Below are 12,181 nucleotides of genomic sequence, written 5' to 3'. Positions count from 1 at the left end.
TATTATCTACTGGTGGTTGCTAGTAGGTAGGTACAGTTAGGACCTAGTTTCCATAGGAAAAGTGTTTTTTGACTTGTCTATATCTATTGCGCGCCGCATGTCAGGGACCGGCCATGGATCTCAAAAGGCACCTTGAAACCCAGAAGAGTGCTCAAACAGTGACACACCCCTTTGTTACACATGATCCGGCACACGTATAGGTCGAAAGATATCACCCAGATTGATAGCTACCCCATGCACATACTAGGAAAGAAGGGCTTGCGACATCCATGGAACCCTAGCTAAAATGTATGCCATCTTAATATCGTCCTTTAAAGATCTTTAACCAGTCTAACTCCCAGCTAGAGTGTGGAGAGGAGGAGGCCTAGCAACTTATAAAATACTAATGCATTCCCACTCTTTAACCTGACCCATCAACATTAGATAACCTGACTGTGGTCACCTTCCAGTGCCTCACCAAAATTGCATGAATGGAGTGTTCAGAGCACACACCCCAAAGAGAGCAAAGGAACTGCGAAGGAAAGTGATTTACGATGGCACATGCAGAAATGTACTGTAACTTACCAATTAATGTAGCTCTTATTCAACAGGTTGGAAATCAAACATCCAAGTGATTCACCTTTTCAGCGGCCACATCAACACCATGAAAGGATGTACAGTGTGCAAATTGAGAAATTACAAACTCTGACATGAACATTTTTGCTTCAAACCTTTTAAGGCAATAGGCCCTCAATCATCTCAGGACTACAAATATCTCCCTGGGAGTCATCCCCCGACCTGCAATGTTCAAAAAGTTATGTATTGTTGCACTTGTATTTATGGTCTGTTTACTGTGGATATTAAAGCAAATACAAGGAGATGATGGACGGAGCACTGAAACTTTTCTGACAAACAACCCCAGTCACAGATCTGGGTTAAATCCATCATCGTTCCTTAGCTCACTTTGCCACCCCAGTTCATACACAGCTATTTGCAAATCAATCTTGACCCTGTGCCTCATGGGAACAGTCCAGGCCAAACTGCCAAGCCATGTCTTCCCTGGACCGAAAACAAGCATCCTGGGACCGGTTTCAGGCTAACAGCCCTCATCAGCCAGGCTTGCTTGAATCCAGTGGCAAAGTGAGCAAGGGACCTAAGTCTGGGCATACCCTGCCAACTTAGGGCAAAGAAAGCAAACACAAGGAGATGGTGGACGTAGCGCTGAAACTTTTCAGACACTCACCCCCAGTCACAGATCTGGGTTAAATCCATCATCGTTCTTTAGCTCAATTTTCCACCACAGTTCAGAACAGCTATATGCAAATCAGTCTTGACCCTGTGCCTCATGGGAACAGTCCAGCCCGAACTGCCAAGCCATGTCTGAGGGTTAGTGTCTGAAAAGTTTTAGCACTCCGTCTATCATCTCCTTGTGTTTGCTACTAAGGACATTGCCACATCCATTCATCCACAAAGAACTGCCCAGTCATATAGAGTCCACCCCACCCCAAAGATATCACTGGCTTTGCATAGGGACCTCTCCCATATCATTTATAATTACACCAAACCTAACACTAGCATCCCACATGCACTACACTGAACCCTATTACACAACACCTGGTATCAGCACATGGCTGCTGTGGGCTCCAATGCATCAGCCAGGTCCTGTTACAACTGTTCACTGATACCACATGCAGTAGGTGCAGAAAGGCTTTACTTGTCTCAAGAGGTGGCCCTGAAAAAGCAAAATGCCTTCTCCACCTATACCTATGCAAGATTAGGGCCAAAATACAACCCAACAAGGTAGAATCCCCAGAGTAGTAGTGAATCTGACCTGATGCAAGACTAACCCAACAACACTGTACCTTCTCACTAAGCCTAGCGATATTCAATCTGGGCTAGATATACACCGATAAAACGGAAGTTATGGAATTCGGCCAGGGACAACCCCGATGGGACGCCTCATGGTGGCCCACGATGGCTGGACAGTGCCCTACTCCGGCGTCCAAGATTAGAAACCTGGGGGTTATTTTTGATTGCAAATTAACCTTTTCAGCTCAAGTAAACAGCCTTACCTCCTCTTGTTTTTTCCTGATTAAAACTCTAAAGAAGATCTTTCCTTTTATCAGGAAGGAACAACAGAAACTAGTGGTGGTGGCATTCCTGCTTTCAAAGTTGGATTACTGTAATGGCCTATTTTTGGGAATTGACAAGACGCAAATGAATAGGCTTCAATCACTACAGAATGCTGGTGCCCGATTGCTTTTGGACATACCTAGAGGTAAACCCACCTCTGAGGCTATCCGAACCTTACATTGGCTCCCAATGCAGCATTGGGTCGAATTTAAGGCTCTATGTCTTGTCCATAAGGCGCTTTACGGAGGTGGGGCAGGTGTTATGCGCACATTATTTAGATCTTACATCCCAGCCCGACCATTACAATCGGGTAACTTGAAACTTCTCTGCTTGGATAGGATTAGGAGAGTGAGATGGGGTGGCAGAGCGTTCTCACACCGTGCCGCTCTACTATGGAACCTACTGCCTGTAGCCTTGCGGCTGCAACCTAACAGATTGGCGTTTAGAAAAGCCTTGAAAACTCTGCTGTTCACCGGAACATAGTTGCAGGTGATAGGCCTGTTGGCTCCACTAGGTTCTTACCCTTTTCAGTGCCAAGACGTCACGGCATTCGAGCGCTTTATAAGCATATATCCTATCCTATCCTATCCTATCCTAGATAGGATGCACAGAAGGGGGACAATAGGGGAGGGCACAAACACATCCACCCATGCTTCCATCTGCAGTCCCAGGGTGGCCCTTAGCATATCTGGAGCAGTCTTTTTTAATAAAAAATGGACTTCAGACATGGAATTCCAATGTAGGGCATCCATCTCGATGACACAAAGCAAAATGAGTCTCGTAAGGGAGGGTGGAACAGCAGCTTAGATAACCCACATCAGGACATTTTGGACACCAAGGTGGGTGTATATACGTGGATAAAGGGAAAGGGGAAACTCTTAATTGAACTGTATTTCTTGTGTTTCAGCAGCAAAGGAACATTTCCACTGGTCACGACTTAAAACGGTGGGAAAGTCTTGTTCATTCTGGCCATGCAATTGGGCACCTCCACGCTGATGGATACCTTTTGGTGGTGCAGTGAGTTTGCCTACACTCAGCTTGATCCTGGATGACATAGCCCCTGCTTCCTTGTCACCATACACTCCCAGAGAAGAACTGTCACATTTGTTTCAAGACCAGCCAAGGAAGTAGATGTCTCTGTTGCATCAAACTCCTGAAAAAAGCACTGGTGGTTATTTTGGCTCGGCTCTGTACATTGACATTCCAGAAGAATCCAAACTGCTCTCTGATGCATGAGTATCATTGGGAGGGTCGATACCCTTCTTCACCTTCAGAAAAGTGAACGGCAGCTGCTTGCCGATAACTAGATGGGAAATGCTCAAGATGATGAACAGCACTGAGCTTGGCCTTAATTCGATCAAAGAAGAACTGAAAGCCATCCTCCTAATGGTGATGCAACATCAATATGTGTTCGACTGAATGACCGTAATGGAGGAAGGGGTGTGTGCCAAGATCAGTGCGTCCTGCTGCATGTTTATTCTAGGGAATGACATGGACAATGGGACTCTGACTCTTGTCATCCAGGCACTGCACCACTTACAAAGAGACATGCGTGAGGTGGGAGTTGCCCCTGAGCAGGAATGGGTTTTGAGCCGGTTTTCCTGGCTCCTCCGTGGCTGTCCATACTATGCACGTCCCTGCTGCCCGTTTTTTTATTGCTATTGTTTTTGAGTATCTTTCTTGCAATTGGGGGTTTCCTGCTGTGAAAATGCAGTCCTAAAATTAGGTAGAATGCAAGAAACTAGGAAAATAGTAATAGTTAAAACTATAGAACAATAAGTCGCCAATAATGTGACTGTCATGACCTGTTGGTCAGATAATGTACTTGAAAATTCAACTGGAAAGGGAAATGTTAATATTGATAAAATTGATGCCTATGTTTATAATGATATATTCAAGAACGAGATTGCAACTCTATTATTGAATTCACCTGTCATACACTCTCCATCATCCCGACTCAGAAATACGTAGTCAGACAGACACTGGGACCTAGGCCTGAGGTTACTGATTGACAGGTCACAGGTGGGGTAGCACGTAGCTGGCTGACAACAGTGTAAACAGGAAATCAGGTAAAATCCCTCAGACAAGTGCAGAAACACCACTATGGTTTAGGGAGATTGTCCCCACATGGAGTTAGGAACAGACAGCCAATCAGGACACAGCACACAGAGTACACTCAGTGATCATACACCCCTCATGCCGGACATCTGAGCACGTTACCCACTGGCCCCCATTGTGTCCATGCAAGGATGAGGCCTACCACAGCTGGACTGGGAGCCGAAAGATGCCGTGGCAATTCTGCCTAAACGGCCCTGGGGGAGGGGATGAGGTGGGTGTGACTGACCAGCAGTGGCCGGGGGTGGGTAATGCTAGTGTCAAGCACTGCTGTACAGCTACTGATTATGCTACAGGGGGTGGATATTGCAGCACTGCTGCAAAAACGGCCCCCAATAACAAAACCGACCTCCTCAGGCAAAAAAATGGCCCCCACCCTTTGGTCCACCGGTGAAATGCCCGTTGCCCGCTACATCCAGTCTGGCCCTGAGGCCCACCTGCATTTGTCACCAGGGACCGTATTTACTCCAAAGGCAAAGCCTGCACTCTTTTACCAAAAATCTGGTTTAGATTGATTGTACTCAGACCCGCTTCTGTAGCTGTGCTCCCAGCTGAAGAATCATTTTACTCAGGAGACTAAGGGGAATGCTAGGTGGTAGGACATTTGTGCCAGTAGAGTTTTCCACACAACAATGTGTGGAAATAGTGATTTTTAAAGCTAAATTTGATGTTTGCAGGTGATTCTGGGTGAAAAAACGTTGGGGGATCCGCGCAAGTCATACCTCATGGGACTCCCCAGGGTGTCTAGTTTTCAGAAATGTGGGGGTTTGGCAGGTTTCCCTTCATGGCTGCTGAGCCCGGGGCCAAAAACCCAGGTGCCCCCCCTTGCAAAACCAGGTTGTTTTGTGATAGGTCATTTTGATGTCTCCACAATACGTTTTGGGCCCTTGCCTGTCGCTGGTACTTGACCCACCCACACAATTGAGGTACCATTTTTATTTGGATACTTCAGGGAATGCGGGGTGGGTGGAAGTTTGTGGTCCCACACAGATTCCACAACTTTCCTTCACAGAAATGTGGGGAAAATGTGTTTTTTTGTGTGCAAAGTTTAAGGTTTGCAAGGGATTCTGGGTAACAGAACCTGGTGAGAGCCACACAAGTAACCCCATCCTGTATTCCCCTGGGTATCTAGTTTTCCAAAATGTATAGGTTTGCTAGGTTTCCCTCGGTGCCGGCATAGCTACGGTTAAAAATCTACAGCTAGGCTCTTTGGAAAAAAGAGGTCAGTTTTCACTGTAAAAATGTGGTGTGTCCACGTCACATTTTGGGCCGTTTCCTATCGCGGGCACCAGGCCTACCCACACAAGTGAGGTACCATTTTTATTGAAAGACTTTGGAGAATGCGGGTGGGTAGAATTTTGTGGATCCACACAGATTCCAGAACTTTCCACCACCGAAATGTGAGGAAAATTTGTTTATTTTTTACAAAGTTCAAGGTTTGCAAGAGATTCTGGGTAACAGAACCTGGTGAGAGCCAACAAGTCACCTCAGCTTATATTCCCCTGGGAGTCTAGTTTTCAAAAATGTATAGATTTGCTATGTTTCCCTAGGGGCTGGCTGCGCTAGGACCCAAAATCCACAGGTAGGCACATTCCGGAAAAAAAGTCAGTGCCTAGTGGGCTTTCTGCCGCCTTGGGGAGGGCGGAAACTGGGGGCTATTGACCCAATATGCCCCCAAGTTGGGCAGAAAGACTCTGGCTATTCTTTTGGGGGTATGGGGGCATTGGAATGCCCATTCTGGGCAGTCCCCATCCCTACGTATAAAAAAACCAGCACAATCGCTGGCGCCTAGTGGGATCTCTGCCCCCCCGGGGCGATCAGGGGCTACTGCCCCCATCTGCTTCCTGGGGGGGCAGAAAGACTGTGGCATCTTTTTTGGGCAGCCCCCACCCCGAACTTTGGAGAAAAACAAATCTCTGGTGACTAGTGGGCTTTCTGCTCCCCGGGGGGCATATTGGGGTCTACTGCCCCAAGGAGGGGCAAAAAGGCTGAATTTACCCTATTTAATATAGGGGAGCAAAGGCCCTTGCCCAAAGGGCTGCTCCCCCCTCGCTGGTGCCTAGTGGGTGGATCCCTGCTTGGGGATCGCCCTCCTGGGATGATCCCCAATCAGAGATTCACTGGGGAGGGTATACCATTGGAAATGGGAGTTTTTCCCCTTTCCAACGATACCTCTCCTGACTTTCTACATGCTCAGGCCACTGAGATAGCCCCCTGAGCAAGTGGACAGTGAAACTGAAATGCGCCTCTTGGCTCATTTCAGTTTTGGTTTCACTGAAATTACGTCAGCGCGACATGCGCGCTGTTCGTCATTTCAGGAAAACCAAAGAAACAGCCTCGGGAGCTGGGGAAGCTCTTCCCCAGCTCCCAAGGCTGTTGGGGGGGAAGGGAATACTTCTGGCGCGGGCACCAGAGGGAATCCCCTTGCCATGTGATCTGACGGCCGGCGTCCATCCGATCCACATGAGCACTGGTGCGTCGGACGTGCCCCTGGCTGTCCAACACACTGAAGGGGTTTAATGTACTTCCAAAGTCTCAAACTACCGTATGTCTATATTTACATCATACCTAAGGTCTCCCCTAGGTGCCCCAGGGGTAGAGTGCCTTGTAACGTGAAGCAGAGACATTATGAAAGATGTTTTATAAGCCCTGGTGAGGAAAAAACTGCCAATTCCGTTTTCCCCCATTTTAGTGAATAGCTCCATGGGCAACATTGAGATATTTTATATTTTATTCAAGTATAAATACTGACATGAGCCACCTAGAATGTACTTCAGGGTATCTAATTAATAGTTAAGATAAATGCAACAACTTGCCACTGTTAGATTTGAAATCAATACCACTGTAAATACGTTATAAAACTTTGTTTTCAGTGAGCCAAAACCCAGCTTTCCAGTCGCCCTCTCCTGATTGTCCAGCCTTTCCCAGGTTGAGCCAGAGCTGCTTGATGAGGTGTGAAATGTACTGTCAGAGTAGACAATGGATGTCCTGGGTGTGGAGAACTTTAGCTGCAGAAGGCAAAAGGCAGAAAGAGGGTGGGGGAGCCAAACTGTTCTTCAAAGGGAAAATGACAGCTACGATCTGCTACTACAAAGAGAAGAGGGACTGCTCTGCTGGAATCTGGACCTGCACCTAAAGGAATGCACTCTGAAGGACTGCACCTGCTGCACAATCTGATACTACAGCCCTAAGAACTTTGTCTTGCTTTAAGAAGGATTAAGGAGAAGGCTTCCTACAAGCTACAGGTTAACAGAGCCCACGTGCATCACCTCCACCAAGAGTCCCCATCCTGGAGTGCGTCCAGTGGACTTTTAAGGATTTGGCCAAGTGCACTGTGGCAATTGTAGTCCAGACACCCCAAGGACCATCTGCGAGAGTCCAGACCCTTGGATACACTTTTAACCATCAAGAGGGACTTCAGGAAGAAGTTACAGAAGTGTGATGAAGTTTTGGAACTTTTTGTCAAAAAGCTCCATAAGGTGACCGACTTGGCGTCGAGAGTCAAGCTGGCTGCCTTCTACTGTGACCCAGCCTGGCTTTCAGGTTGATCCCACTGAAAGCCTTGGAGCTCCAGTCTTCCAGGATTGGACTGAGGCCTTGCAGAGAAGCAATCTGACAACGCTGCATCAAAATTGGCCTCTGAAGGAGACTGCTCGAGAGAAAAATTGTCCAGTAAAGTTTCTAACTCCTAAAGTAAAATTATGACTGTGGCATCATGCTTAGCGTATTCGACCAGGGCTCCATCGTGGTCGGCCTCAAACTTTGACTTTGTCTCAGTCAAGCGCAAACAGATTTCCCAAGGTGGTGCTATATGTTTTAAAGCATTGGAAAGGGTTTATTCTTTAAAATGCATATCTCCAGTTCCCAACATTGGATTTTTCTTGTGTTGGTGTATATTTGGTCATAAAATATAATCTACTTTTATAAATTGGAGTTTGATTTGTGTGTGTGTTGTGCCTTACTTATTTACTTTATTGGTGTTTTAAATGCTTTGCACAGCTGTCTCCTAAGTTACATGTACCTGCTCATTGCCAGCTATCAAGGGTTGAGCAATGGAATCATTTATTAAGATTTTGACTGACCCTCTTATTGTGCTTGTGGCCTTATTACTAGTAGTATGTAACTACTTATCACTACTAAAAATCCACTTTTCAACAATTCCTCTGCAGTATGGGTTGGAGGGCAGGTTTGTAAAATGAGGTAAGAGAGTGGTTAGCAGGACAACCAGTGGCATAATGCAAAATGATGGGCCTCCCTGCAGAATGTGATAAGGGTGGTGCGATTCTCCCATATCTCCCATATATCCACTGACCTTGGGCTGAATGGGCCCCCCTTGAAAGGTGTCCCCCCACCCGTGCCACGGGGCTTGCATTACGCCCATGAAGACAATCCACATGATAGTTCTGCTCGTTTTGGGCTTGATTGTCTCAGAGGACCTCAAGCTGAACCCGAGCCTGGCATCTGGCTTGAGCATGGTTCAGTCTTTAGTGGCTCACCCACCTCTATTGTCAGCCTCTCACTGATTAGCCTGCCCCATGTTTTTGGTATTTTAGGTAATGGCTTTTTTGTTTCAACAACGTGGCTCTTTCAGAATCAGGAAAAGCTCCCTATGCAGTAATTTTGCACCCCAAATGACTGCACTATTAGGTTATCCTCTACAGATTGGGCTGGAAAGTCTATGTTGCCCTGCTGATTTCCAGGGGTAATTCTCTATAACTGGGCTATTTTTCAACAACAATATTTATGAAGTTTGAATAGTCAATTATGCCCCCAGAAAACGACGATGATGCAGTAACATCAGATGCAGGCAGTTTCTATTTCTCCTCAACTCAGAACGGGCCCCGGTGTCTCCATGCTAGCATTTATAACATGTATTTATTTTATAGTGTTCTAGCTATGGAAAATATATTTTACCTATGAATGCATTACACTAGAGCAGGTGAAAATAAAGGCATGAAACACTTTCTGGCCATTTACTGCTGTATTTAGTCTTCATCTAACTGATTTTATTTATTTGAAACTTTAATTGAATAATACATCCGCAAAAGCTTGCAAACAATTTGAGCAGAAAATAAAATGTGTTGTGCTGACAATGTAGTCATAAATACAGATTCTGCCATGTAAATATAAATAGGAAGGTTAAAATTCATAGTGAAACAAAGTTTTCATCAATATGCAAATTGACATGGAAACATCAAAACTAGAGTTTTCTGCTAATCCAATTACCAGAAAGCTGATTGCCAATCTTCCACAGGATTATCAGTGTGACTGCTTCATTAAGCCTAATAGCCCCCTGGAGCCAGCAAAACGGTGGATAGACTACTGTTAAATCTTGATTAGCCAATCAGCGCGGTGCTTCCAATAGCCCACTGTTCTCAATGAATATTAGAAATCCAAGTGTGGCGAAACAATGTAATTAATAATGAAGAAGTTGTAATAATGTGAGCTGAAATGTGTTTTATAGTTCCCACTAGAATGCCAAACGGGCTAAAAATGTGTGCAAAGCAACTTAATAGGTCTTTAATGGTAAAGGTCCCTTTTAATCCTCTTGCTCTCCGTTCTTGCATTCATCTTTATTTGCGGATTGTGGGAGAGAAGCTGCCGAAAAGTGTCGTCAATCGGTTTGGAATATATCCTCGACGAATGGGTCTGTGTTTTTGTCCTTTCATAAAATCTCTTTGATCTGAGTGCTCGTTTTTGAATCTGTTGTCTGCCTCGGTGTGTGCCTTGTTATTTTGTCAAGGAAAGTCAACTCATCCAGAAATAGAGGTCGCTTTGTGGCAGACTATGCCCACCACGCTGATATAGATTTGCTGTACAAAAATAAGTTAATATTTCAAAATTGTTTATAATCATGACCTTGTTTTCTTATGCATTAAAGATGTGGCGTTGGAGGTAAGTGCTATGGGATTTAAGATGCTACTTTTAAATTACCTGCTGCTCCTTCAGATGCACTGTTCCAGGTACCTGGCACTCCATCGGTTACTTCGAAACTTGAAGTATGCCCTCTTGTAAATGAATACGTTGAATGTGATTGGAGATATTGTTTATTGTTTCTGTAAACTGACTCCCTTGGCGTAAGAAATGCTCTGTCTTTCTTGAAGTAGGATTGTATTATTTTAAATACCACCAACCCAAAGCCTTTTGTATTAAATATTGTTTAGTAAGTGTGTTTGCTCTGCAACCTTGTACGAAAGTTTTGTTTTAACAGATATATGTTTTAAAAGTTTGATATACTTTTCTACCTACAAATGTGCCCTAGTCTGCTAGTGCCTTTATTCTATGAACGGGTGAAGAATAAAAATTAAAGAAATGAGGGAAGTTAGACGATGCCCACGCACGAAGACAACAAACAGCGCTCAGCACCCAGCCACAAGTCTATATGACATTACTTGAGTGTTGATCATTGTTTATATCATTTTTGAAAAATGTAATAAAGAATTGACATACAAAAAAAGAGAACAAGTTGGAAAACGTTAAAAAAAAGCCTACTACAACGGGAACATTACTTCTATTGAAAACGTGTTCTCATAAACTTTATATGTGAAATATCATTTTCATAAGTATAAAAAAGCAATTGTAAAATAGAAAGCAGACTAACATAGGCTTCCTGGGACAAAAAGAATCGCATCTTCAAAAAAGTAATATTTTGAAATGTTGTGTGTGTAATCATTTATTTTGCTCAGTTCCACCAGCAGATACACATTTTCTCTACTTACAACTTCATGCACAATCACACAAACCAACAAAGGAAGAAGATAAAGGCACCATCATCATAGATCTGTGACACTTGACAATACCCAACATTTGCTACGGCATGCCCATATACGCAGTGGTCGAAGTGCATTAAAGAAAGTATGGGAATTGTGATGCGGTGCGCAAAGGAGGAAGGGTGAGAGAGAGTGGAGGCGGGGGTCAAAGGCGTGGCTAAAAAAACTATTCTGTAACATTTTGGGGTTTTTCACCTTCAGGTAAGTACATATAAAGTAAGGACGCTTAATTGAAAAATAAATGCAAGTTAAGTTAACCAGTGGGAAATGTACTATTGTACATTATTAAACTTCTACTGGTTAATGCACTGCAGAGGGCTGTGTCTACGGCTGACTTTTGGCATAGGCAAGTGGGGCCAAGGCTTAGAGCGCCAATCTCTAGCGGGGCTCACTGAGCTCTCTGCATTAGGGTTCTGTGCACAGCAACATCCCTTTTCATTAACTCCTGTGAATTAAAGTTGTTTAATACTTTTTTAACTTGCTGCAATTGCTATATTTAACACTCTGTGAGCCCCCTTCCATGAGCTCCCAACTATCTTTCACCCCCTGCTGCCATACACCATCATTTCCCACCCCAACGAAAAACTTGGCACCAGCCTGACAGAGCTAAGCATGGACGATTCACATGGAGGTGTGGAGATGCAAGGTGGTTGTAATCAGATCACTGCTTTGATGTAGTCAGTCAAGGACTGATCTGTGAAAAGTAACCCCCTGCTGCCTCATTTTATATCAACAGCAGCTAGTATGTCAATTATGTTCCACCCAGAGTGCATTCCGATCAAGGGCCGGCTCTGGATGTGTCTGTAACTAGAGAGCCACAGAAGTGAATCCTGGTTCGTGCAGTGGAGAATAGCAACTTATGTATGTTTAGTGCTATGAGGTTCCAGTCTGTGACAATAGCAGTAATATAACGTCCAGACTGTACATAGTACATTTTTTACAATTGTCATTTCAAAAGCACATCTGGTAACTCCCTTGCAATGTCACTCAAAACAATAAATCTATGTCATCGGGAAGCTTCAAGTGATTCCATCAGCTAAAGCAAATACTGGCTTCCAAGTGCCCCTTTACATTTGCACATTCACCAGTTGTGCACATTTATATTTGTTTTAGACAAGCAAGCAACTGTCAAGAAGCCTTGTTTAGCTGTCTGTCCCTTCCTCGGTTTCACAGCACAGGAGACT

This window comes from Triturus cristatus, chromosome 4_1, assembly GCF_964204655.1.
Source record: "Triturus cristatus chromosome 4_1, aTriCri1.1, whole genome shotgun sequence".
In the NCBI taxonomy this organism is placed as follows: domain Eukaryota; kingdom Metazoa; phylum Chordata; class Amphibia; order Caudata; family Salamandridae; genus Triturus; species Triturus cristatus.
This window is presented reverse-complemented; position numbering follows the sequence as displayed.